This window comes from Engystomops pustulosus, chromosome 9 (assembly GCF_040894005.1).
Source record: "Engystomops pustulosus chromosome 9, aEngPut4.maternal, whole genome shotgun sequence".
Lineage (NCBI taxonomy): Eukaryota > Metazoa > Chordata > Amphibia > Anura > Leptodactylidae > Engystomops > Engystomops pustulosus.
Genome location: NC_092419.1, coordinates 3,972,228 through 3,998,625, shown reverse-complemented (window position 1 = coordinate 3,998,625; position 26,398 = coordinate 3,972,228). Strand labels below are relative to the sequence as shown.

Sequence of the window (26,398 nt, the reverse complement as noted above, 5' to 3'; positions counted from 1 at the left end):
CGGGCAGAGGCAATACACAGGACACAGGTAGAGACACACCGGGCACAGCCAATACACAGGACACAGGTAGAGACACACCGGGCACAGCCAATACACAGGACACACCGGGCACAGCCAATACACAGGACACACCGGGCACAGCCAATACACAGGACACAGGTAGAGACACACCGGGCACAGCCAATACACAGGACACAGGTAGAGACACACCGGGCACAGCCAATACACAGGACACACCGGGCACAGCCAATACACAGGACACAGGTAGAGACACACCGGGCACAGCCAATACACAGGACACACCGGGCACAGCCAATACACAGGACACAGGTAGAGACACACCGGGCACAGCCAATACACAGGACACACCGGGCACAGCCAATACACAGGACACAGGTAGAGACACACCGGGCACAGCCAATACACAGGACACAGGTAGAGACACACCGGGCACAGTCAATACACAGGACACACCGGGCAGCCAATACACAGGACACACCGGGCAGCCAATACACAGGACACAGGTAGAGACACACCAGGCCCAGCCAATACACAGGACACAGGTAGAGACACACCGGGCCCAGCCAATACACAGGACACAGGTAGAGACACACCGGGCCCAGCCAATACACAGGACACAGGTAGAGACACACCGGGCCCAGCCAATACACAGGACACAGGTAGAGACACACCGGGCCCAGCCAATACACAGGACACAGGTAGAGACACACCGGGCCCAGCCAATACACAGGACACAGGTAGAGACACACCGGGCCCAGCCAATACACAGGACACAGGTAGAGACACACCGGGCCCAGCCAATACACAGGACACAGGTAGAGACACACCGGGCCCAGCCAATACACAGGACACAGGTAGAGACACACCGGGCCCAGCCAATACACAGGACACAGGTAGAGACACACCGGGCCCAGCCAATACACAGGACACAGGTAGAGACACACCGGGCCCAGCCAATACACAGGACACAGGTAGAGACACACCGGGCCCAGCCAATACACAGGACACAGGTAGAGACACACCGGGCCCAGCCAATACACAGGACACAGGTAGAGACACACCGGGCCCAGCCAATACACAGGACACAGGTAGAGACACACCGGGCCCAGCCAATACACAGGACACAGGTAGAGACACAACGGGCCCAGCCAATACACAGGACACACCGGGCACAGCCAATACACAGGACACATCGGGCACAGCCAATACACAGGACACATCGGGCACAGCCAATACACAGGACACAGGTAGAGGCACACACCGGGCACAGCCAATACACAGGACACACCGGGCACAGCCAATACACAGGGCACACCGGGCACAGCCAATACACAGGGCACACCGGGCACAGCCAATACACAGGACACACCGGGCACAGCCAATACACAGGACACACCGGGCACAGCCAATACACAAGACACACCGGGCACAGCCAATACACAGGGCACACCGGGCACAGCCAATACACAGGGCACACCGGGCACAGCCAATACACAGGAAACACCGGGCACAGCCAATACACAGGACACACCGGGCACAGCCAATACACAGGGCACACCGGGCACAGCCAATACACAGGACACACCGGGCACAGCCAATACACAGGACACACCGGGCACAGCCAATACACAGGGCACACCGGGCACAGCCAATACACAGGACACACCGGGCACAGCCAATACACAGGACACACCGGGCACAGCCAATACACAAGACACACCGGGCACAGCCAATACACAGGGCACACCGGGCACAGCCAATACACAGGGCACACCGGGCACAGCCAATACACAGGGCACACCGGGCACAGCCAATACACAGGAAACACCGGGCACAGCCAATACACAGCACACACCGGGCACAGCCAATACACAGGTATAGACACATCAAGCACAGTTACCGACTATGCACAAAAGGAACCTGCACAGCTATGTCATATACATATCTAACACAATAAAAAACTATAAACAATTACAAGAAAGACCAAAGAAAGTGTGTGCAGGCAATTATGTACAAGTCTTTATTTCATCTAAAAATACACCACATAATTAATTTCAAACATTAAAAACACCTAAAATGTAGAAAAGACCCATATATGGAACCCTGATAAGCCCAGACATCACACACTGCCAAAAAAGGAGATCTTAATACCACATGCCACCTAGGTATACAAGTAATTATGGAAATATGGAGCCTGAACCAAATAATTTATTGTGGATTTGTATAACTTGTCACTGCTAACATTAACCCCTTCCCGACATTTGACGTAATAATACTGCATGGCGGGGGTGCGTTCCCGCATTTTGCAGTATTATTACGTCAAGCTTCTGGCACCGGCTCCTGAAAGCCCGCCTGACAATTGGAGAATCCTCACGCCTGACCGCGGCCTGCGAGGGGCATCTTAGGTGAATTGGAGCCCCCCGCGCGCGGCGCTCCAATGGCAGCCCCGGGGTCTGCCAGTGCCCCGGGGCTGTGTGATCTACTTCCTGCCTCCCCATATTTGGTATCGCCGCGTCCGTAACAATCTGTACACTAAATCAGTAAAATTATTGGACCCGCACGATGAACGCTGTTAAAACAAAACCTGAAAAACTCGCCAAAAATGTAAATTTTTCATAAAATCCATTCACAAAAATGTTCCAAAAAGTTATGTGCGCCAAAATGGTGCCACTGAAAATGACAACTCAATACATAAAAAATTATCCCTAAACCAGCTCTGTCAACCAAAAAATATAAAACTTATGTCTCCGAAAATATGGCGATACGAAAATAAATGAGATTTTTTCTATCATAGGTTTTCTATGATAAAAAAAATATTAATATAAATTAATAAATATTAATAGTAAATTAAAAAATCTATATAAATGAGCTGTAACCGTAGTGATCCATAGAATAAAGATAATGGGGGCAGATTTATCAAGTGTCTGAAAGTCAGAATATTTCTAGTTGCCCATGGCAACCAATCTCAGCTCCCCTTTAAAATATTAATGAGCGCTGGTAAAATGAAAGCTGAGCTGTGATTGGTTGACATGGGCAACGAGAAATATTCTGACACTTGATAAATCTGCCAATTTATGTTATTTTTAGTGTACGGCCCCCCAAAAAACTGAATTTACAATTTTTTTTTCCCTACATACATTTAAGAGTTAATAAAATATCATCAATAAGCTAATGACAAATAAAATGAAGTATTTGTAAAATAAGCCCTTATATGTCCAAATTGCCAAAAAAATAAAGATTGTATAAAGTGACAATGCATAATCTGCTCTGAATGGCGCAGCTTCCCCCTCCGATGCCCCGGCGTGTGCCCGTACAGCAGTCACCACCACATATGGGGGATTGTAATATGCGGGAGAGATTGGGGATCAAAGTTTGTGGAGCGTTTTGGTATTTTATCCACTGAAAATTTGTACTTTTTTTTTTGAAAAACACTTTCATTTAGCCAAAAAGAATGTAAAATTTTAAATTGCTTCCGATTTTGTTTCACCCTTAAAAAAAGGGTTAACAAGCTTCATAAAAGTTGTTTTACATACATTAAGGGGTGTAGTTTCTATAATGGGGTAATTTATGGGGTTTTACTTTTATTTAGGCCTCTTACAGTGACTTGAGCAGGTCCCTCAATAGCAGGATTTCGGGGTTTTTTATGAAAATGTGAAAAAAATCGCACCCGACGTTCAAAGCCCCGGAACATCCTACAAAAATGAGAGGAAGCAGAAGAAAACCAAGTCCACATAAAGTAGACATTCGGTGAATGTTAGTTATAAAGTTTATTTGCGGTTATGACTCATTTGTGGAAAAAGTAGAACATTTTGAATTTCGAAAAAATTTCACATTTTTCCAAATTTTCCCCAAATATCTGATTTCCTCATAAATAAACGTGACACGGACCACCAAAATTTATCAACTAACATGAAGTACAATGTGTCACGAGAAAACAATTTCAAAATCACTTGGATCTGTTCATTCCGACGTTGTGACACAGGGCAGATTTTAAAAAATGGGGCGTGTCAAAAAGGTGAAAAGTGGCTTCGGCATTAAGGGGTTAATATATATACCTCCAGGAAGGTCGCTTTGTCCAATGAACATAGGGTGATGCCACACATGGCGTTTTGAACCCATTTTTGGTCCGTTTTTAAGCAGTCCGTTAAAAAACGCATCCGTTTTTGATAGATTTGACCAATTATCTTACCGTATTTTTCGGACTATAAGGCGAACAAAAAATCCTTTGATTTTCTCAGAAATCAATGGTGCGCCTTATAGTCCAGTGCTCCTTATATGTGAACCGTACTTACAGACAACGGGTGCCTTGTACTGTGCACAGGTCTGCCACCTGCTGGTCATTCATCCTTATAATCAGGTGCGCCTTATAATCCAGTGCACCTTATATATGAGCCGTACTTACAGACAACAGCTGACTTGTACTGTGCACAGGTCTGCCACCTGCTGGTCATTCATCCTTATAATCAGGTGCGCCTTATAATCAGTTGCGCCTTATATGTGAACCATACTTACAGACAACAGCTGCCTTGTACTGTGCACAGGTCTGCCACCTGCTGGTCATTCATCCTTATAATCCAGTGCGCCTTATATATGAACCGTACTTACAGACAACAGCTGCCTTGTACTGTGCACAGGTCTGCCACCTGCTGGTCATTCATCCTTATAATCAGATGCGCCTTATATCCAGTGCACCTTATATATAAACCGTACTTACAGACAACGGGTGCCTTGAACTGTGCACAGGTCTGCCACCTGCTGGTCATTCATCCTTATAATCAGGTGCGCCTTATAATCCAGTGCGCCTTATATATGAACCGCACTTACAGACAACAGCTGCCTTGTACTGTGCACAGGTCTGCCACCTGCTGGTCATTCATCCTTATAATCAGATGCGCCTTATATCCAGTGCACCTTATATATAAACCGTACTTACAGACAACGGGTGCCTTGAACTGTGCACAGGTCTGCCACCTGCTGGTCATTCATCCTTATAATCCGGTGCGCCTTATATATGATCCGTACTTACAGACAACAGCTGCCTTGTACTGTGCACAGGTCTGCCACCTGCTGGTCATTCATCCTTATAATCCGGTGCGCCTTATAATCCGGTGCGCCTTATATATGATCCGTACTTACAGACAACAGCTGCCTTGTACTGTGCACAGGTCTGCCACCTGCTGGTCATTCATCCTTATAATCCGGTGCGCCTTATAATCCGGTGCGCCTTATATATGATCCGTACTTACAGACAACAGCTGCCTTGTACTGTGCACAGGTCTGCCACCTGCTGGTCATGCGCCTTATAGTCTGAAAAATACTGTAAATAAAACTGGTCAAAAACGGACCAAAAATGGGTTCAAAACGCCACGTGTGGCATCACCCATAGCTTGTTTGTTATCAATGTACACCTGTGCGAGGCGCCATGGCGACTTGTCTGTAGCAACTATCGAGAGAGTCGTTCTCTTCTCCATAATACGTGACGCGTAAGGTTAAATTATCATCTCGCGAGAAGAAGCTGATGCGTCCCAAGTAGATGGTAACTAAATACAACCAAGACGCGAGTATTATGCGCAGGTGCCGTACATGAGTTATAGTCAGGGGCGTAACTAGGAAAGATTTGGGCCCCATAGCAGACTTCTGAATGGGGCCCCTTCCCCGTATGCTAGGCAGTCTTATTATCTCAAGGTGAGGGCACTCAAGTAACTGTAGACCACATGCAGGAAGCTAGAGATGAGACATTTCAAGACCTGCTGTCCCCTCCCCCGACAATTCTTATCCGAGTTCCCGACTGTGTACTGAGAAGACTTCAGTGTTATATACATATTATTATGTACAATTTGCAGCATTACATGTATTGAATGGTGCACATTTGTAATTCTTTAGTGTGTCAGGTCAGATGCCGGGGCCCCCTGACACTGCGGGCCCCATAGCAGCCGCTATGGCTGCTACCACTGTAGTTACGCCCCTGGTTATAGGAAAAATTGCATTAACGCGAAGTGCGGGTAAGTTAACAATTGAGTAAACTATAACATCGTCGCAAGCAGTGGATTAGAGGAGCCGCACCTAAGTGACCAATTCAAAAAGGAGAAAATTCTCTTTTACACTGCACCTTATATGTCAGAAAGAAGTATAATACATATGACAAGCAGGCAGAGTTATTACACACGAGGCACTTCTCACATCATGGCCTCCATTTCTACAAGCTCCATGAGTAGTCGGTGCTCAAAAGAGATCAACAACGCACAAGTGTACTGAGGGCGGAGCTTACTTTCCTAATTTACCCAAAAACACCTGCAAGTGCTCCAGGGGTGGGTCTTATTTATCCTCATTTATATTATGACACTTTCATCTTAAGTGGGGACTGAATTACCCTAAGCCACACGTGGCGTTTTGAAACCGGTTTTTGGTCCGTTTTTAAGCAGTCCATAAAAAAAACGCATGCATTTATCGAAATTCTTAAAAACGGACCAAAAAACGGTTTCAAAACGCCATGTGTGGCATCACCCTAACTCACCTACTAATACATGCAAGTCCACCAGGGGGCGGGCCCACATTTCCTAGATAATAAGATTCTAATTATTGGTATGTGGGCACACAGGGGCGTATACCTTGTTTTGAACCTGATAGACTCCCTATAAGACGCCTTGTGTGGTGTTCAGGATCCGCATCCTCGGTATCCACCAGTATCCGCTCACACTGCATTGAAGTTATTACAATACACAAGGTTCACCTGCTTCAAATTCACATTTTTTGCTGCAGATTTTTGCCTCCTCTCTCTGTAGATGTGAGAGGGACGAGTAAAAACAGTTTACTATAGAGACCTATCAGAACCTGGGTTATAGCGGTACAATGGAAGAAGAGCCGTCATATTTGCAGCAGGTCACAATACGGCGCCTGAAATACACTGCACGTCTCCACGTTTGGGGGGATTCACACGCAGCAGATTGCTGCAGCAGGCGCATTCATATGTGCATCTCCCTAGAGTCACTGATTATGAATAAATGGAATAGATTTGGGAACCATCATTTCTAAACCAAACGTGCTGTGTGTGAATACAGGCGGTTCCCTACATAAGAACGCCCGACTTACAGACGACCCCAAGTTACAAACGGACCTCAGGACATTGGTAATTTATTGTACTTTTGCCTTAGGCTGCAATGATCAGCTGTAACAGTTATCACAGGCGTCTGTAATTAAGATTTATTGTTACTCCTGGTTCTGATGACAACCCAGAATTTTTAAAATCCAATTGTCACAGAGACCAAAAAAAATTTCTCTGGGGTTACAATTATAAATTATACAGTTCTGACTTACATACAAATTCAACTTAAGAACAAACCTCCAGAACCTATGCTGTATGTAACCCGGGGACTGCCTGAACGTCCTAATAAAGAACCGATGAGAATGACACTGCTACAATAATAAAGAACTGGATACATAATATTATGGTTACATTTACATTGCGCTACATGGCGTTTGTGTATATCTGATGTGAATGCTCCGTTACCAGAATGTGACCGCAGCCTGAAGAGGTAGGTGGCCGCGCACAGACCGGCTTCTCTATCCACTATTACATACAAGAGGTTCTCTTGTTTGGAGAAGATCCGCAGAATTTCCCTATCAATACCCAATCAGCGGAGTTTTGGGAATTACGTTTGATCTTGGTGGGAATCTTTGCCGCGCTCTTACCGTTACTTACATCTCTCCAATATTAGTCAAATTAAATAAATAAATAAATCAGCGTCTCCCATTTTTCGCGGCCCCATGGTCAATGACTCCTACAATGGATCTAGTCCTTCAGTGATCGGTTATTATATTACCCGTATCCCTGGACCGTTCCCGTGTCACCGGTCGTGGATTTTTTGTACTTTAATTAGCAGGAAACATGTTCTCCGCACCTTTCATTACAATGAACAAGTTTCTCCATCAGTTCTGCAGGAAAATCTCTGTAACTTATTTATGAAACGGCTCATAAAATTATTATACAAATCTCCCCCTCCCCCTCCCCCCCCAATCCGGTCCAGCCGATGTTCAGGAAATTCTAGGTGGCAAATCCAAACCCAATATGGTAAGATGTGGCCGAGTGCAACATCCCCCACCCCTGGGGCGAGACCACTGAATGTGGGGCCAGGTTCCGCATGTCAAGTGCTTAAAAAAACTTCAGGATACAGGCGGACCACGACTTACGGACAACCCCTAGTTACAGACGCACCTCTGGATGTTGGTAATTTCCTGTACTTCAATCAGCTGTAACCGTTATCACAGGCGTCTGTAATGAGGTTGTTATTGTTATTTCTGGTTCTCGTGAGAATCCAACTTATTTTTAAATTCGATCGTCACAGAGATCAAAAAAATTTTGTCTGGAGCTACAATTATAAAATATACAGTTCCAACTTACATACAAATTCAACTTAAGAACAAACCTACGGAACCTCCCCTGTGTGTAACCCGGGGACGACATGCATTAGGATATTTTCTCTTCAACAGCCGACTGGAAGTTCCTGGATAGGAAACCTAAAATCAGGGGGTAGCTATTGGGGTGTACAGGTAGCAGTCACTCAGACCCCGGGCCCTCTGATTACTCTCTCTGAGATGCGCACCTGTGTGACCTCACATGACCAGGGATATAACGAGCCGTGCACCTGTGTGACATCACATGACCAGGGATATAACGAGCCGTGCACCTGTGTGACATCACATGACCAAGGATATAACGAGCTGTGCACCTGTGTGACATCACATGACCAGGGATATAACGAGCCGTGCACCTGTGTGACATCACATGACCAGGGATATAACGAGCCGTGCACCTGTGTGACATCACATGACCAGGGATATAACGAGCCGTGCACCTGTGTGACATCACATGACCAGGGATATAACGAGCCGTGCACCTGTGTGACATCACATGACCAGGGATATAACGAGCCGTGCACCTGTGTGACATTACATGACCACGGATATAACGAGCCGTGCACCTGTGTGACATTACATGACCAGGGATATAAAGAGCTGTGCACCTGTGTGACATCACATGACCCGGGATATAAAGAGCTGTGCACCTGTGTGACATCACATGCCCAGGGATATAACGAGCCGTGCACCTGTGTGACATCACATGACCTGGGATATAATGAGCCCTGCCCTGCTAAGTGACTGGCCGCAGCAGGACACCAATCTGCTGAGCGACTGGCCGTAGCAGGACACTGCTCTGCTAGGTGACTGGCCGTAGCAGGACACTGCCATGCTAAGTGACTGGCCGTAGCAGGACACCGCTATGCTAAGTGACTGGCCGCAGGAGGACACCACTCTGCTAAGCAAGTGGCTGTAGCAGGACACCGCTCTGCTAAGTGACTGGCCGTGGCAGGACACCGCTCTGCTGAGCGACTGGCTGTAGTAGGACACCGCCCTGCTGAGCGACTGGCCGTAGCAGGACACCGCTCTGGTGAGTGACTGGCCGTAGCAGGACACCGCCCTGGTGAGCGACTGGCTGTAGCAGGACACCGCTCTGCTGAGCGACTGGCTGTAGCAGGACACCGCTATGCTGAGCGACTGGCTGTAGCAGGACACCGCTATGCTGAGCGACTGGCTGTAGCAGGACACCGCTGTGCTGAGCGACTGGCTGTAGCAGGACACCGCTCTGCTGAGCGACTGGCCGTAGCAGGACACCGCCCTGGTAAGTGACTGGCTGTAGCAGGACACCGCTGTGCTGAGCGACTGGCTGTAGCAGGACACCGCTCTGGTAAGTGACTGGCCATAGCAGGTCGCAACTCGCTTGGTCACAAATCATTGGCTGTCGCAGTCACGTGTCATCAGTGCAGCAGGAAGTGCAGAGGACTTGGACACATTGTAAGTCCTGATGATTATCCTTTTACACTCTTTTTTGCTGTTTTACAGATAATTTGCCCAACAGTTTCCTGCACAACCCAGGAGCGCGAGACCCTTCTGAAGAGTTCAACACTGCGCCAAGCATCAAGGTCTAAGGGTCTTGTACACCGCTGGGGAAGATTCCACACGTCGTCCACATCGCCTCAACCCAGACCTTCCTACAGTCACGAAACAATCCTTTCCTAATTGTAAAGACAACGGCAGGAGAACCGAGGAGGTGGAAGGTGGCGTCACATCTCCGGACCCCCAACCGCCTTCCGATAACAAGTCGTTCAATTGTCTGCAGAGTTTTGTAAACTTTGACCGGTAGAACATTGTAACGTATGTTCTCCATGATAAAGAACAAAATAAAACCATTAAGAACAATGGGATAATTGTTCCTCCTGTTGGAGCAGAAGTTTGTGCTCCAGAGCTGCACTCCTTCATGTAAATTCAGATAAGTGGATACATTTTGATGTTACAGTCTCCTCATTGCCCAGTCATCCACCTTACTCGCCCATGATGTCTCCTCCTAGATCCTGATAATCCTGGGACTATGGAGCCACCCTAAGGGTGAAGACACACATGGCGTTTTGGGCCGTTTTTACTAAGTGCGTTTACAGATCGTTAAAAAACGCATCCTTTTTTTGAAAACACATGCGTTTTTGTCCGTTTTTCATTGCGCATATGTTTTTAACGATCTGAAAACGCACTTAGTAAAAACGGCCCAAAAACGCCATGTGTGTCTTCACCCTAAGAGGCTTCCAGGATTAGAACACACAAAACCACTCAAACTGCCATCAAATACATAGCAAAATAAAAGGGGCCTCTATTCCCGACACCCAAGTCTATAAATCAGACTAAACAACTGACAGAAAGAGCGACTTCAGATTGTCCCGAAATACTCCATAATCCTGAAGAAGTCACTACACATCTCCTGTATAGCGTCCCAGTGTCTGCAGTGCAGGGCTGGAGATTGAGAATCTCTTAGTAAATCAGTAAGATAATAAAAAAATAGCCAAAAACTTAAAGGAAATCTAAATCAAAATCAAGCAGGATTTATGTCCTTTACAAAAAATATATATATATTATATACACTCACCGGCCACTTTATTAGGTCCACCTGTCCAACTGCATTTAGGCATGTAGACATGGTCAGGACAATCTCCTGCAGTTCTCCCGAGCATCAGTATGGGGAAGAAAGGTGATTTGTGGCCTGTGAACGTGGCATGGTTGTTGGTGCCAGAAAGGCTGGTCTGAGTATTTCAGAAACTGCTGATCTACTGGGATTTTCATGCACAACCATCTCAGGGGTTTACAGAGAATGGCCGGAAAAGAAAAAACATCCAGTGAGCGGCAGTTCTGTGGGCGGAAATGCCTTGTTGATGCCAGAGGTCAGAGGAGAATGGGCAGACTGGTTCGAGCTGATAGAAAGGCAACAGTGACTCAAATCACCACCCGTTACAACCAAGGTAGGCAGAAGAGCATCTCTGAACGCACAGTACGTCCAACTCTGAGGCAGATGGGCTACAGCAACAGAAGACCACACCGGGTGCCACTCCTTTCAGCTAAGAACAGGAAACTGAGGCTACAATTTGCACAAGCTCATCGAAATTGGACAGTAGAAGATTGGAAAAACGTTGCCTGGTCTGATGAGTCTCGATTTCTGCTGCGACATTCGGATGGTAGGGTCAGAACATGAAAGCATGGATCCATCCTGCCTTGTATCAGCGGCTCAGGCTGGTGGTGGGGGTGTCATGGATCCATCCTGCCTTGTATCAGCGGCTCAGGCTGGTGGTGGTGGTGTCATGGATCCATCCTGCCTTGTATCAGCGGCTCAGGCTGGTGGTGCTGGTGTCATGGATCCATCCTGCCTTGTATCAGCGGCTCAGGCTGGTGGTGGTGGTGTCATGGATCCATCCTGCCTTGTATCAGCGGCTCAGGCTGGTGGTGGTGGTGTCATGGATCCATCCTGCCTTGTATTAGCGGCTCAGGCTGGTGGTGGGGGTGTCATGGATCCATCCTGCCTTGTATCAGCGGCTCAGGCTGGTGGTGGGGGTGTCATGGATCCATCCTGCCTTGTATCAGCGGCTCAGGCTGGTGGTGGTGGTGTCATGGATCCATCCTGCCTTGTATCAGCGGCTCAGGCTGGTGGTGGTGTCATGGATCCATCCTGCCTTGTATCAGCGGGTCAGGCTGGTGGTGGTGGTATCATGGATCCATCCTGCCTTGTATCAGCGGCTCAGGCTGGTGGTGGGGGTGTCATGGATCCATCCTGCCTTGTATCAGCGGCTCAGGCTGGTGGTGTCATGGATCCATCCTGCCTTGTATCAGCGGGTCAGGCTGGTGGTGGTGGTGTCATGGATCCATCCTGCCTTGTATCAGCGGGTCAGGCTGGTGGTGCTGGTGTCATGGATCCATCCTGCCTTGTATCAGCGGCTCAGGCTGGTGGTGCTGGTGGTGTCATGGATCCATCCTGCCTTGTATCAGCGGCTCAGGCTGGTGGTGCTGGTGTCATGGATCCATCCTGCCTTGTATCAGCGGCTCAGGCTGGTGGTGCTGGTGTCATGGATCCATCCTGCCTTGTATCAGCGGCTCAGGCTGGTGGTGCTGGTGTCATGGATCCATCCTGCCTTGTATCAGCGGCTCAGGCTGGTGGTGGTGGTGTCATGGATCCATCCTGCCTTGTATCAGCGGGTCAGGCTGGTGGTGCTGGTGTCATGGATCCATCCTGCCTTGTATCAGCGGCTCAGGCTGGTGGTGCTGGTGTCATGGATCCATCCTGCCTTGTATCAGCGGCTCAGGCTGGTGGTGGTGGTGTCATGGATCCATCCTGCCTTGTATCAGCGGCTCAGGCTGGTGGTGCTGGTGTCATGGATCCATCCTGCCTTGTATCAGCGGCTCAGGCTGGTGGTGCTGGTGTCATGGATCCATCCTGCCTTGTATCAGTGGCTCAGGCTGGTGGTGGTGGTGTCATGGATCCATCCTGCCTTGTATCAGCGGCTCAGGCTGGTGGTGGTGGTGTCATGGATCCATCCTGCCTTGTATCAGCGGCTCAGGCTGGTGGTGGTGGTGTCATGGATCCATCCTGCCTTGTATCAGCGGCTCAGGCTGGTGGTGGTGGTGTCATGGATCCATCCTGCCTTGTATCAGCGGCTCAGGCTGGTGGTGCTGGTGTCATGGATCCATCCTGCCTTGTATCAGCGGCTCAGGCTGGTGGTGGTGGTGTCATGGATCCATCCTGCCTTGTATCAGCGGCTCAGGCTGGTGGTGCTGGTGTCATGGATCCATCCTGCCTTGTATCAGCGGCTCAGGCTGGTGGTGCTGGTGTCATGGTGTTGTTGCTGACCATGTCCATCCCTTTATGAGCACAATGTACCCTGTAACATCTGATGGCTACTTTCAGCAGGATAATGCGCCATGTCATAAAGCAGGAATCATCTCAGACTGGTTTCTTGAACATGACAATGAGGTCACTGGACACAAATGGCTCCACAGTCACCAGATCTCAATCCAATAGAGCATCTTTGGGATGTGGTGGAACGGGAGATTCGCATCATGGATGTGCAGCCGACAAATCTGCGGCAACTGTGTGATGCCATCATGTCACTATGGAGCAAAATCTCTGAGGAGCTTCCAGCACCTTGTTGTATCTATGCCACCAAGAATTGAGGCAGTTCTGAAGGCAAAAGGGGGTCCAACCCGTTACTAGCATGGTGTACCTAATAAAGTGGCCGGTGAGTGTATATATACAGGCAGTCCTCGGGTTATGCACAAGATAGGGTCTGTAGGTTTGTTCTTAAGTTGAATTTGTATGTAAGTCGGAACTGTATATATTATCATTGTAATCCCAGCCAGAACTTTTTTGGAATCTGTGACAATTCGATTTTTAAAATGTTGGGTTGTCATAAGAACCAGGAGTAACACTAAAGCTTCATTACAGACGCCTGTGATAACTGTTATAGCTGATTATTGTAGCCTAGGACTAAAGTACAATAAATTACCAATATCCAGAGGTCTGTTTGTAACTAGGGGTCGTCTGTAAGTTGGGTGTTCTTAAGTAGGGGACCGCCTGTATATACCAAAATTTACTTGATTTAAAAAAATTACTATTATTCATAGATTCAGGCACTGTGACCTCATTCCTTCTAAAATCAACATTTAAAATTATGCTAACGAGCCGGAAGTGCTCTGGTATCCTTTCTGCAGCTTCATGGGCTGTTACACTGTCTTCCCCTATGCTCCCTTGGCACATTGGTGACATCCCCTTAAATAAGGCAAACCCTGCACATACAGGCGGCCCCCGGACCTAAAGACACGCAACTCACAAATGACCCCTCATTACAGACGACCCCTCGTTACAGATGACCTCTCTGCCCCCTGTGACCTCTGGTGACCTCTCTGGATGTTACTTTACTCCCAGGCTGCAATGATCAGCTGTAAGGTGTCACAGTGACAGTTATACCAAAACCAACTTACATACAACTTCAAGTTAAGTACAAACCTAAAGAACTGATCTTCTACGTAATCAGGTGACTTCCAGCAAATTTAAAAAATGACATTGTATTATTAAATGTAAATGTGTGACCTCCCGGCGCTTAGCGCTGTACTAGTAACTTGTGGAGCCGATGCGATTTAGCTCTGCACCGATGAGCCGGCATCGGGAGGTGCAGGGTGTCAGCATATAACACCCACGGTTGGAGTGGGCACCGATTGCAGGTGTTAACCCTTTAAATGCCGTGGCATTTAAAGGACGCCTGTCATCAGGTCTCTGCCACTTGTCCTGTCACCTCTACCTGTTGGGGCAGCTCACAAGGATCCATCCCAGCCTTTATCTAGTTATTTCATACATTATTCATTGTAAAATCATCTATTTTTTATCATGTAAATGAGGCTGGTCACATGGTCAGAGGCAGTGATGTCACCCCTGTTACCCCTCCCCTCTCCTCCCCCTGCTCATGTCTGTGTGTAATGTATAGTAAAGCATTGCTGGTGTGTGTGCTGCATCTGCTGACATGCTGCATCCTCCTAATATACAGGTGAGAGACACAGACATCAGCTACACAAGTACCTGACATGTTCTGCTATAACATGGCTGCCTGGAGCTGCTGTATCTCTCCTAAACACACACACACAGGCTGCAGGGGGCGTGGCCAACAGCACCAGGAAGCACATCATTATACAGCCTCACATCATTATACAGGCTGTCAGTCATGCACTGGGGGTGTGGCTGTGCCTCCCACTCATGAATAAGGTGGACAGCTTGAATATGCTAATGCTTCATTGGACATTTCACAGGTCATTTGCATACAGCTTTAGGACCTCATTGCTTAGGGTTACAGTCATGTAGAGGGACAATGAGGGGATAGAGGCAATGCTCTCTAATGGCAGTTTATGAAAATATATTTAGTTTAGGGGGATTATTTTGCACGATCGGTGCCCTGGGGTCTGAGCTAAGAAACAAGCGCTGCCCATAGTGAATGTGACGGGACCCTTCAGGCAGTGTGTCATCTTATGCATCAGCATTGTGGGGTATTATAATGAACAAAAAAAAGGTAAAAAAAAAAAAAAAGTTTAAATAAAATAAACAAATAATAAAACAATATAATAATAATAACAACAAATATAATAAAAGATTTATAAAATTGTTCATATAATCCCCGGGTTATTTTTTGGTCTCTGTGACAATCGGATTTTAAAAATGTTGTGTTGTCATAAGAACCAGGAGTAACGTCTTCATTGCAGACACTTGTGGTAACTGTTATAGCTGATTAATGTAGCCGAAGGATAAAGTGCAGTAAATTCCAGAGGCCCGTTTGTAACTAGGGGTCGTCTGTAAGTCGCCTGCACCTATACACCCGGGACGTACAATGTGCAGCCTGCACCTATACACCCGGGACGTGCAATGTGCAGCGTGCACCTATACACCCGGGACGTGCAATGTGCAGCGTGCACCTATACACCCGGGACGTGCAATGTGCAGCGTGCACCTATACACCCGGGACGTGCAATGTGCAGCGTGCACCTATACACCCGGGACGTGCAATGTGCAGCGTGCACCTATACACCCGGGACGTGCAATGTGCAGCCTGCACCTATACACCCGGGACGTGCAATGTGCAGCCTGCACCTATACACCCGGGACGTGCAATGTGCAGCGTGCACCTATACACCCGGGACGTGCAATGTGCAGCCTGTACCTATACACCCGGGACGTGCAATGTGCAGCCTGCACCTATACACCCGGGACGTGCAATGTGCAGCCTGCACCTATACACCCGGGACGTGCAATGTGCAGCCTGCACCTATACACCCGGGACGTGCAATGTGCAGCCTGCACCTATACACCCGGGACGTGCAATGTGCAGCGTGCACCTATACACCCGGGACGTGCAATGTGCAGCCTGCACCTATACACCCGTGACGTACAATGTGCAGCCTGCACCTATACACCCGGGACGTGCAATGTGCAGCCTGCACCTATACACCCGGGACGTGCAATGTGCAGCCTGCACCTATACACCCGGGACGTGCAATGTGCAGCGTGCACCTATACACCCGGGACGTGCAATGTGCAGCGTGCACCTATACACCCGGGACGTGCAATGTGCAGCATGCACCTATACACCCAGGACGTGCAATGTGCAGCGTGCACCTATACACACGGGACGTACAATGTGCAGCCTGCACCTATACACCCGGGACGTGCAATGTGCAGCCTGCACCTATACACCCGGGACGTGCAATGTGCAGCCTGCACCTATACACCCGGGACGTGCAATGTGCAGCGTGCACCTATACACCCGGGACGTGCAATGTGCAGCGTGCACCTATACACCCGGGACGTGCAATGTGCAGCATGCACCTATACACCCGGGACGTGCAATGTGCAGCGTGCACCTATACACACGGGACGTACAATGTGCAGCCTGCACCTATACACCCGGGACGTGCAATGTGCAGCCTGCACCTATACACCCGGGACGTGCAATGTGCAGCCTGCACCTATACACACGGGACGTACAATGTGCAGCCTGCACCTATACACCCGGGACGTACAATGTGCAGCCTGGACCTACACACCCGGGACGTGCAATGTGCAGCCTGCACCTATACACCCGGGACGTGCAATGTGCAGCCTGCACCTATACACCCGGGACGTGCAATGTGCAGCCTGCACCTATACACCCGGGACGTGCAATGTGCAGCGTGCACCTATACACCCGGGACGTGCAATGTGCAGCCTGCACCTATACACCCGTGACGTACAATGTGCAGCCTGCACCTATACACCCGGGACGTGCAATGTGCAGCCTACACCTATACACCTGGGACGTGCAATGTGCAGCCTGCACCTATACACCTGGGACGTGCAATGTGCAGCCTGCACCTATACACCCGGGACGTGCAATGTGCAGCGTGCACCTATACACCCGGGACGTGCAATGTGCAGCGTGCACCTATACACCCGGGACGTGCAATGTGCAGCATGCACCTATACACCCGGGACGTGCAATGTGCAGCGTGCACCTATACACACGGGACGTACAATGTGCAGCCTGCACCTATACACCCGGGACGTGCAATGTGCAGCCTGCACCTATACACCCGGGACGTGCAATGTGCAGCCTGCACCTATACACACGGGACGTACAATGTGCAGCCTGGACCTACACACCCGGGACGTACAATGTGCAGCCTGGACCTATACACCCGGGACGTACAATGTGCAGCCTGGACCTATACACCCGGGACGTACAATGTGCAGCCTGCACCTATACACCCGGGACGTACAATGTGCAGCCTGGACCTACACACCCGGGACGTGCAATGTGCAGCCTGCACCTATACACCCGGGACGTGCAATGTGCAGCCTGCACCTATACACCCGGGACGTGCAATGTGCAGCCTGCACCTATACACCCGGGACGTACAATGTGCAGCCTGCACCTATACACACGGGACGTACAATGTGCAGCCTGCACCTATACACACGGGACGTACAATGTGCAGCCTGCACCTATACACCCGGGACGTGCAATGTGCAGCGTGCACCTATACACCCGGGACGTGCAATGTGCAGCCTGTACCTATACACCCGGGACGTGCAATGTGCAGCGTGTGGATGACATGGATCTAGACCTCATTCACTATAACTCAATACAGAATTTTTATCCAGGTGTAAGATTCTGAGAGGATTCAGAGTCCCGCTTGGATGTAGACAAATGCCAGAATAACACTGCGGATCTCCCAGCTGGATCGCTGCCACCTTCCCCTTAATTGACCTCCCAAAGAGAACCCAAGATTCAGCAGCTGAACTCATCTGCATCATCTTGTGATGATCAAAGTGGCAGAATGACAAAGCCTAGAATTTAGCGGAAGTAAATTCAGAGCAGACCAGTGCAGGATGACTGCATATACCACAGTGTCAGATGCTGGGAGAGAAAGCTGAGGTGTCGTTACACTGTGCTCTGAATTCACACCTTTTATTACTTACTACATTTGTGCAGACCGTTCCCTGTGCAATCATACACCGGAACCCATCGTGGGAAGCCCCACACTATTGTCAGGTGAAATACAAAAAAAATTCTCTAAAAGACAGAAATGTTGTGCATTATACATGTTACTGACATTGGTGACTCTAATACTAATAAGCAGAATGTTCTGACTTTGCTGAAATAGAAGACCTAATAAACTAGTTGCACATAGCTAGATCTCCTGAACTATTGCACCTACAAAGTTCTGGTGCCATTTTAAAAGAAATCTACCATCAAAATAAAGCATTAGAAACCAGAGACACTTGTGACTGCGGGAATCTTCTTATATTTGTTATCCACAGCGTCCTCCCTACTAAAAACAACTTTCAAAATTATGCTTATGAACACGAAGGACTCTTGGGGGTGTTACCAGAGCCCCTCAGTATTAATGGGCTGTTACACTGTCTGTTGTAATCTGACACAAAAAGGAGAAGACCCCATTTAATAACAAAGAACCAGAGAGTTAAAGTTACAGTCAGCGTGGAAACTTTTTACACACAGCTCCCGTTCCAGAATGTAACATTTACTGTAGAAATCTCTGGTTCTGTGATACACAATCCTTGTGCAATATTAAAGAGGAGATTTTCTATTTTTAAATGACACCAGTTCCACGGTTTAGAAAATAGCAATCTCTGAAGTGTCCCATCCCGTCAGCTGAAGGCAGCATTAAGAGGGAGGAGAAGGAGAGAGCTGCAGGGAAGAGGGAGCTGCAAGATGCTGCAGGCTATATTTCGGATAGGTGCAGCACACCTGATCAGCTGTATGTGGGGGAACATTGGGGGGAAACACCACCCCACACGTAACCTCTGCTCCTCACAGGACCTCCAGCTTCACTCTATTACCATCCGCTCTTCTCACAACCGCATCCAGGACTCCTCCCGTGCTTCCCCCAGACTCTGGAATTCTCTACTAAAATGTGTCAAACTCTCCCCCACCTTCCAAACGTCACCTGGAAACCCACCTGTTCAGGATCACCTATAATGCACAATAACTGCTCTGCTCCCGCACCTCATGTCTCCACCCCCCCTCCATATAGTTTGGGTGCTCCTCCCACATGTCTCCTGGTCACTGTAGTTTTGTATTTTGTACTTGCACCTGTTTTTGTCTTGATGTGATATATGTGACCCCCCTACTGATTGTCCAGCCCCAGGGAATTACTGCTGCTCTATAAATAATAACAATGGGGGGACCCTTTATTCTGCTGATACGTGGGGGTAACAATGGTTGGACTCGTTGATTTAACCTGGTTTTATCATACAGGCGGTCCCCTACTTACAGACGACCCCTAGTTACAGACGGACCTCTGGATGTTGGTAATTTCCTGTACTTTAGCCTTCAGGATACAATAATCAGCTGTAACAGTTATCACATGTGTCTTAAGATTTATAGTTACTCCTGGTTTTTATGACAACCCAAAATGTTAAAAATCCAATAATCACTGAGACCAAAAAAAAAATTTGGCTGGGGCTACAATTACAAAATATACAGTTCCGACTTACATACAAATTCAACTTAAGAACACACCTATCTTGTACGTAAGACACGTACTGCCAATATAAGGTACCAGCAACGTCCAGCAGCTACTCTCCTAATGGGCTGCAGCTCCTCGGGATCCCCCTGTGCGCCACTTCTCATTGTCACTAGGAACAAAGCGATTTTCATGGAGATATTAGTAATCGACATCAGTTCTCCTCAAATATTTATAAATGTCAATTGTCAGTTTGCAAATTTTACCTTGAGACAGAAGAAATAAACCACGGGACGAGAGAGCGACGGGCAGCGAGCAGGAGGGGCTCTACAGCACAAGGATACATTGTATCTATCCCCGGGTATTAGGGTTGAGAGTGGTCATTCTCAGTGGTAGTCGGATGGGAGGGGGGACGGTATGGAGGTAATTTGTTACTTTCAGTGATGGGTAAGCTGAGCCTCCCACTTATTGCAGTCACATGGGGGCCCTATGGCTGAGACTCTCAGTTATTGGGGTCCTGTCCTTCTTACGGGGGCAGTAAGGTTGTATAATTCTCATTCCCTTCCTGTGGTTGGCAGGTTATGTGGGCCGTATGCTCAGCAGTGCTGTGAGGAGGATGAGGTCCGACATCTTTTCCACAGCCCTAGTTACCTACAGTAACCAATCACATTTTAGCTGTCATTTTTCCAGTGTAGTTTAAAAACCAATTCTGATTGGTTGTCATTAAGACTCCCTAATAATGTGTGTATAGGGATATTTAGAAAGTAGAGTCACATCCTCCACACACACAACATCCATCTCAGTATATGGAAAATAAACCTGGATATCTGTGTCACCATAACCCGGCTGCCACGCACAATGGTTTGTACACGAAGGCTCACGCCAGGCTGTAGGCCGTCACTGGTGCTCGCACTATGAACGCCGCGTCACTACGTAGCATCAGTATACAAGCCGCATTGCACCAGAGCCTCGGCATGAGATGAATATACCCCGTTTCTTATTACCGTACCCCCTAAAAATTTGAATAATCAACTCTTAGCGGACGCTTTCACACAAACAAGTTTTTAGTTCCATCTTTTGAGGTTTTCTGCTGAAGTTCAAGGTTCGGGTGGGTGGATCTCAGAAAATGGGACTTTGCAGCGTGACCTATCCCGACCCACAAGAGGAACCAAAGTCACAAGGTGATGCTGTCCACTTTGCCGGTCAGTGTCATGGCTGATGCTGTACAACCAAGGTCATAGCTAAAAGGTTCCACACTCCGAGCCCAAGAGATTTCCCACATCCCAAATCTATACCAATCCAAGGCTTCAACCTCGTAATCCAAGAGCCCCCCGGACCAGTATTGCGATTTAGCACGGATGTTGATATTTCTAAACAAGGTTTCTGGCTGTGTGTTCCACTTGTTGGAAAAAAAACCCAAGTAAATTAGAGGCCGCTGGGAGTAGATATTAGCCCGTAGTCACCAACTGACCACATAGGAGAGGCCTTGTTCTGATGGGAGATGATCTGGGATGACTGGAGCCGTCCATCTTGGCTCATCACAGTGTCACCATAGATTAGACATCACCTCCCACCTAAGAGACCAGCGAGGACCTGGAGAGCGGAGATGCAGGAATGTTCTGTCTTCATTTTGCGGTAGGGACAAGGAAAAATTTATCTTGATGCTTTTAGCTACAACAGCATCCACTCCTCTTCGAAGGCTTTCTGCAAAATTTTGCAAGGCATCTGGGGAAGTTTTTTCCCCTTCATTCAGAGGAGCATTTGTGAGGTTGGGAATTGACGTTGAATAAGAGGATCGAGCTCACACTCTTAATTTTAGTTCACATCAAAGGTGTCGGATGGTTCAGGATCTGTGTAGTCACATTCTTCCACACCAGACTCTCCCAACTAGACACTTATTGTCCACAGCGCACCAGACTCCAATCCCCTCGACCTTATGGACCATACTTTGTGGACCAGGACAGTGTCCGGGAACAGAAATGGGTCTTCCCCAGACAGTTCCCATAAGGAGCCCGAAATGTCCAGTTACGCAGAAGATTTCCCCATTAGTAAGAGACTAAGGCCGATTTCGTAAAACCACCATTGTCCTTCGTCTTGCACCAAACTTTTCAGCTGGCGTCAGGCATGTAAGGTCCTTTGCATATACCCAACCCAGCGTCTGGCCGTGTTCTTGGCCATGCAGCCATGTAGCTGCTCGGCCATGGACACCTAAGCCATGAAGCTCCTGGCACAGTTCTCGAGCCGATATTAATGGTACAGGAGTTTTGCACTTCTTACTATTGGAGGAATTTCTAGGAGGGAAGACATTTCCTCAACCAAGTTGTGGAAGTTGCCAAATTACGTTGCAATTTTTACCATCAAAAAGTTACATTTGGGGCTCTTGTTTCCAAGTTTCTGACAATCTAAAAACTATTTAAATCTATAAATAAAAAGTTAAGTTTCCTTTAACCCTTTGCGTTAATCCCTAAAGGATCCGCACTAATCTCAGTGATATTGGCCGCAAGGTGACGCCACATCCCAACAAACTAACCGCCAACGTGGTGCAAGTGAGTGCCGGACGGACCGTACAGGACCCAGGAAAAAAATCTAATCTATCCCATTTATTTCGTCATTTTTCATCTCCGTTCTATATGAAGGATTGATCAGAATTTCTCCGGCAAACTCATAATTTAATGACATGCAATAAAGGCGAAAGTAATTCCCGTATAACACGACTTTGTGCCCGTCGATGATAATCCCCATCATCATAAGTAGAGTTGGTGTATGAGCAGATGTTTCTATATTACATGTGCACTGTAGCAAGTAATGAACCCCCGCTGTGACATACATGGACATACACAGATATATACACATCTAAGAGATCGGTACATGGACGCGGGACGCCTCAGCGACTTCCTACATCACGCCTCACCGTAGGGGGCACATTATCCCACATATACATCATATCACTCATGGCGTTTCCGGTAAGAGATTTAAAGAGACGGCGTCTTCCCATGTGTAATCCTTATACAATACGGCAACATACATTAGAACACTACAGCGCCTGCGGATTCATGGCCACTATACCGGAGATTTAGCCAATGAGCGCAGAACCAAAGAGAGCGAAACGAAGCTGGTTACACGTTATAGTCAGAACAATAATGGGCTCACAATCATCTCCATGTAACATGTAACCCTATAGATCTATAGCCCCTGTAGATGTGCTCCGGGGTTACAATCACATAGACCGCAACTTTTTTGACATCCACACCTGTATTTGGCCAAAAAAATGAAATTAAAAAAACAAAAATCTTTTGTTTCACCTCATCCGACATTTTAAGAATCTGCATCTTGATGGTGACATAAGGCTGCAGTCACACGATGTATGCACGCCATACCGCGGGCATACATCGGCGCCGGGGAGAGGAGGAGGGGATGAGTGCCGCTCACGCCCGCTACTCTCCATAGCAATATATGGCTTCAGCGCCGTATTACGGGGAAAGATAGGACATGTCCTATCCGTCTCCCAGCTTTGGAACGGTACCGCTCCTGTAGGGCGCCGTCAGCCCATTGTCGTGTATGGGGGATGTATACATGCCCTTTGACTTCCATATGAACGCATGCAATAGACAGAAAGGACGCAGAAGCAAAGTAACATCATCGCCATTTTCTCACTGTGACCGAGCGGCCGCGTGGCAAACCACACGAGTGGGTCCTGCCCCGACTTCTGCCCCTTCAGGTAGGAATGTTCTCTACATCAGGTCTTAGCCTCATGATGTATCCACCAGGGCTACATCATATGATACACGTCCCTTCTAGCAGCCCATGTACACGTATACACACTGTATGGCTGTACTCCAATGTGCAAGGACGTCCAAGTAGAAGGAAATCCACAGTCCGATCCATTAATGTTGTGTCTCGTGTGTTTTTTTGCCACCATATTAATCCCCACTTCACTGCTTAGGATACAGATAATAAATATACATGAAACCGCACACAATATTAGATTTTGGGGGTTTGCGCATGAAAGAAAATTCTCAAATGTCAATCCCCTAGTGAAGTTTACACAATAACCCTCTAAAATACTTTACAATTTTATGTCTTGGCTCTTATCACTCAGTGATGGTCGGTGTAAGACTCCAGAGTGTGAGCGGGGACTCTCTGAGCAGACACTTTGTGATTCCTCTGTGCTGTGAGATGCTGTGCGCCGACAATGTGCTTAGATTATCAGGGTACAGGGTTTATATACACTTTTATTGTACATTAAAGTTGTACATTGTACTAGGATCTCAAAGACATGAGACATGTTGAGATCCACGAGATATATAGAAGACACAATGACACAGTCAGCCCTGCTACATCTCAGCTATAACACACACAGTCAGCGCTGCTATATGCCTACCTCACAGATAAAGACCTTTTCTTGTCACTTGTAAAGTAAGTTTCTGCACACTGCCCCTTGCCAGCAGGAGGTGCCTGTGTGTGAGCTGGTCTTGTAATGCAGGGGGGAGGGGCATAAGGCAGAGAGCACTGCAGTGTGCAGAAAGGAGAAGCTATTCATGAGAAGAATCCAACCATAGTCAGAACATTTATGGTCGGATCTAGGGGCAACCAAAATTGGATACACCAGGACTGACAGAGACAGGTTGGAATTATATCTGTGAAATGCTGGATTTTTGTTAATAAAAGTGAATTAGAGAATGTGTGATATTTTGTTATTCTGAGTATATTTAAGAATTTTGTCTTCGTGGGAGGAAAACCCCTTTAAGAGAAATGTATATTGAGAACCGGCCTCAGAAGACAGTTTGTGTGTTTTTGATCCCATTTTGGCTGTGGTTGAGGACGCAATCACCTGTTTCGGTTGACTTCTGTTTAGAAGCGCAAGTCAACTGAAACGGGGAGAGGCTTGGCCCAATCATATATGTGTTTCAACTGAACTTTAATTGGTAACAAGTACCACATGTTATACATTGTTTACATGCAAAACAATGTAAACAGTGGCAGGTTTCTGATGGAAATACCAGGGTGAGCTGGTGCCGGTGCTTATTTTCGTTAGTGTTTTAAACCGCGGTATCGCGGTTTAAAACACTTTTTAAACTTTATAGCCGGAGCAGGCAGGTACGCGCTCGGCGCTTACCATGCGCGCGGCTCTCCTTCACTTTCTATGTAGTCGCGCGCACGGTCGCGCGCGTACCTCCCTGCGCAGGCTATAAAGTTTAAAAAGTGTTTTAAACCGCGATACCGCGGTTTAAAACACTAACGAAAATAAGCTCCGGCACCAGCTCACCCTGAGCTCACCCTGAGCTGGTGCCCGGTATTGCCATCGGAAACCTGCCACTACAAGTGGTAGGTTTCCTTTAAAGGGGTTTTCCCACAAACACAAGTTAGGCCCTATCCAAAGGATAGGGCCAAACTTGCTGATCGGTGGGGGTCTCAGTGATGAAACCCCCACAGATCACAAAAAAGAGGGGTCCAATGGGGTCCCACATACCTCTGTCGGATCCCTCGTCGCTCCATGAGAGTAATGGAGGAGATGGCCGCACATGACCGTCTGTATAACTCTGACAGACCCGATTGGACTCCTCGTTTTTTGGGATCTATGGGGGTCTCCTCATTGAGACCCCCACCGATCAGCAAGTTAGGCCCTATCCTGTGTATAGGGCCTAACTTAAGTTCGTGGGAAAACCCCTTTAAAGACAGACCCCCCCATTAGAAGGCCTTTTGCACACAATGACTCTAAGTGGCTGCAAAGTAAGCCCATGTGTATTTTTTGTGTCATCCGTTTTTGCAGAACGCATTAATAAAAATGGGAGGCAGTTACATAAAAACCCATCGCAAACATGGACAAGGCATGACAGAGGGGCCCACATTTACTAAAAACAATGCAGCGTCCTGCGTGGTGTGCAGGGGACGCCAAGTTCAAGATTTCTGGCGCACGTTCTTCATGAATCTGGAGCCCCCTGCACTGCTCCGACAGAGGGCACCACTTTTTTTGGGTGCACTTTTAACATAGGGCATGCAACACATTTCTGTAAGACTTTTCATGACTGATGTGGCGCACATCACTGAGCGGTCGGACTGAGCACCGGACGCCCCCTCCAGTGCAGTATAGTGCAGCCGCAACACAAATGTGGAAGCTGTTTGCACGGAAAAGAACGTGAAAAGTCAGACAGAAAACTGGCGCCGGGGCTTTAGTACATCTGGGCCGTATTTCTCACAGCCCCATAGATTCCTAAAGGGAGTGCAGTGCCACAAACACAGCCACGAATACGACCTACTCTGAGATCTCTGAGCTGAGGAATCCTGCGCTGTGTACATGAGCCCATAGAAATACACGGAGCAGCGAGACAGCCGCAAAAACCTCTGCCGGGTCACCTGAGGAAACAACCAGCGTGTGCATGAGGCCTCAATCACTTGTCGGGGGGGCGCTGGTATCAGCCAGGGGTGCCCCCCCCCCCCTATGATCACCACCTACTGACCTATCACATATATGGGTTGTGAGTACTTACACCCCCAAGAACCCTTT

The 26,398-nt window shown here is 48.0% G+C and overlaps 1 protein-coding gene across 14 annotated transcripts in view; it reads right to left on the bottom strand.

Annotated features, from left to right (window-relative positions):
- SYNGAP1 (synaptic Ras GTPase activating protein 1) overlaps nucleotides 1–26,398 on the bottom strand; it is a 188,454-nt gene that overhangs the window by 153,521 nt on the left and 8,535 nt on the right. Inside the window, exon 1 of one of the 14 annotated variants that reach the window (XM_072125698.1) lies at nucleotides 19,950–19,971. The exons of the other annotated variants lie outside the window; for them this stretch is intronic. The gene's annotated coding sequence lies outside the window, so the exon portion shown is untranslated. Of the gene's footprint in view, nucleotides 1–19,949; nucleotides 19,972–26,398 lie in introns of those variants that run through there. 14 annotated transcript variants of the gene reach the window in all.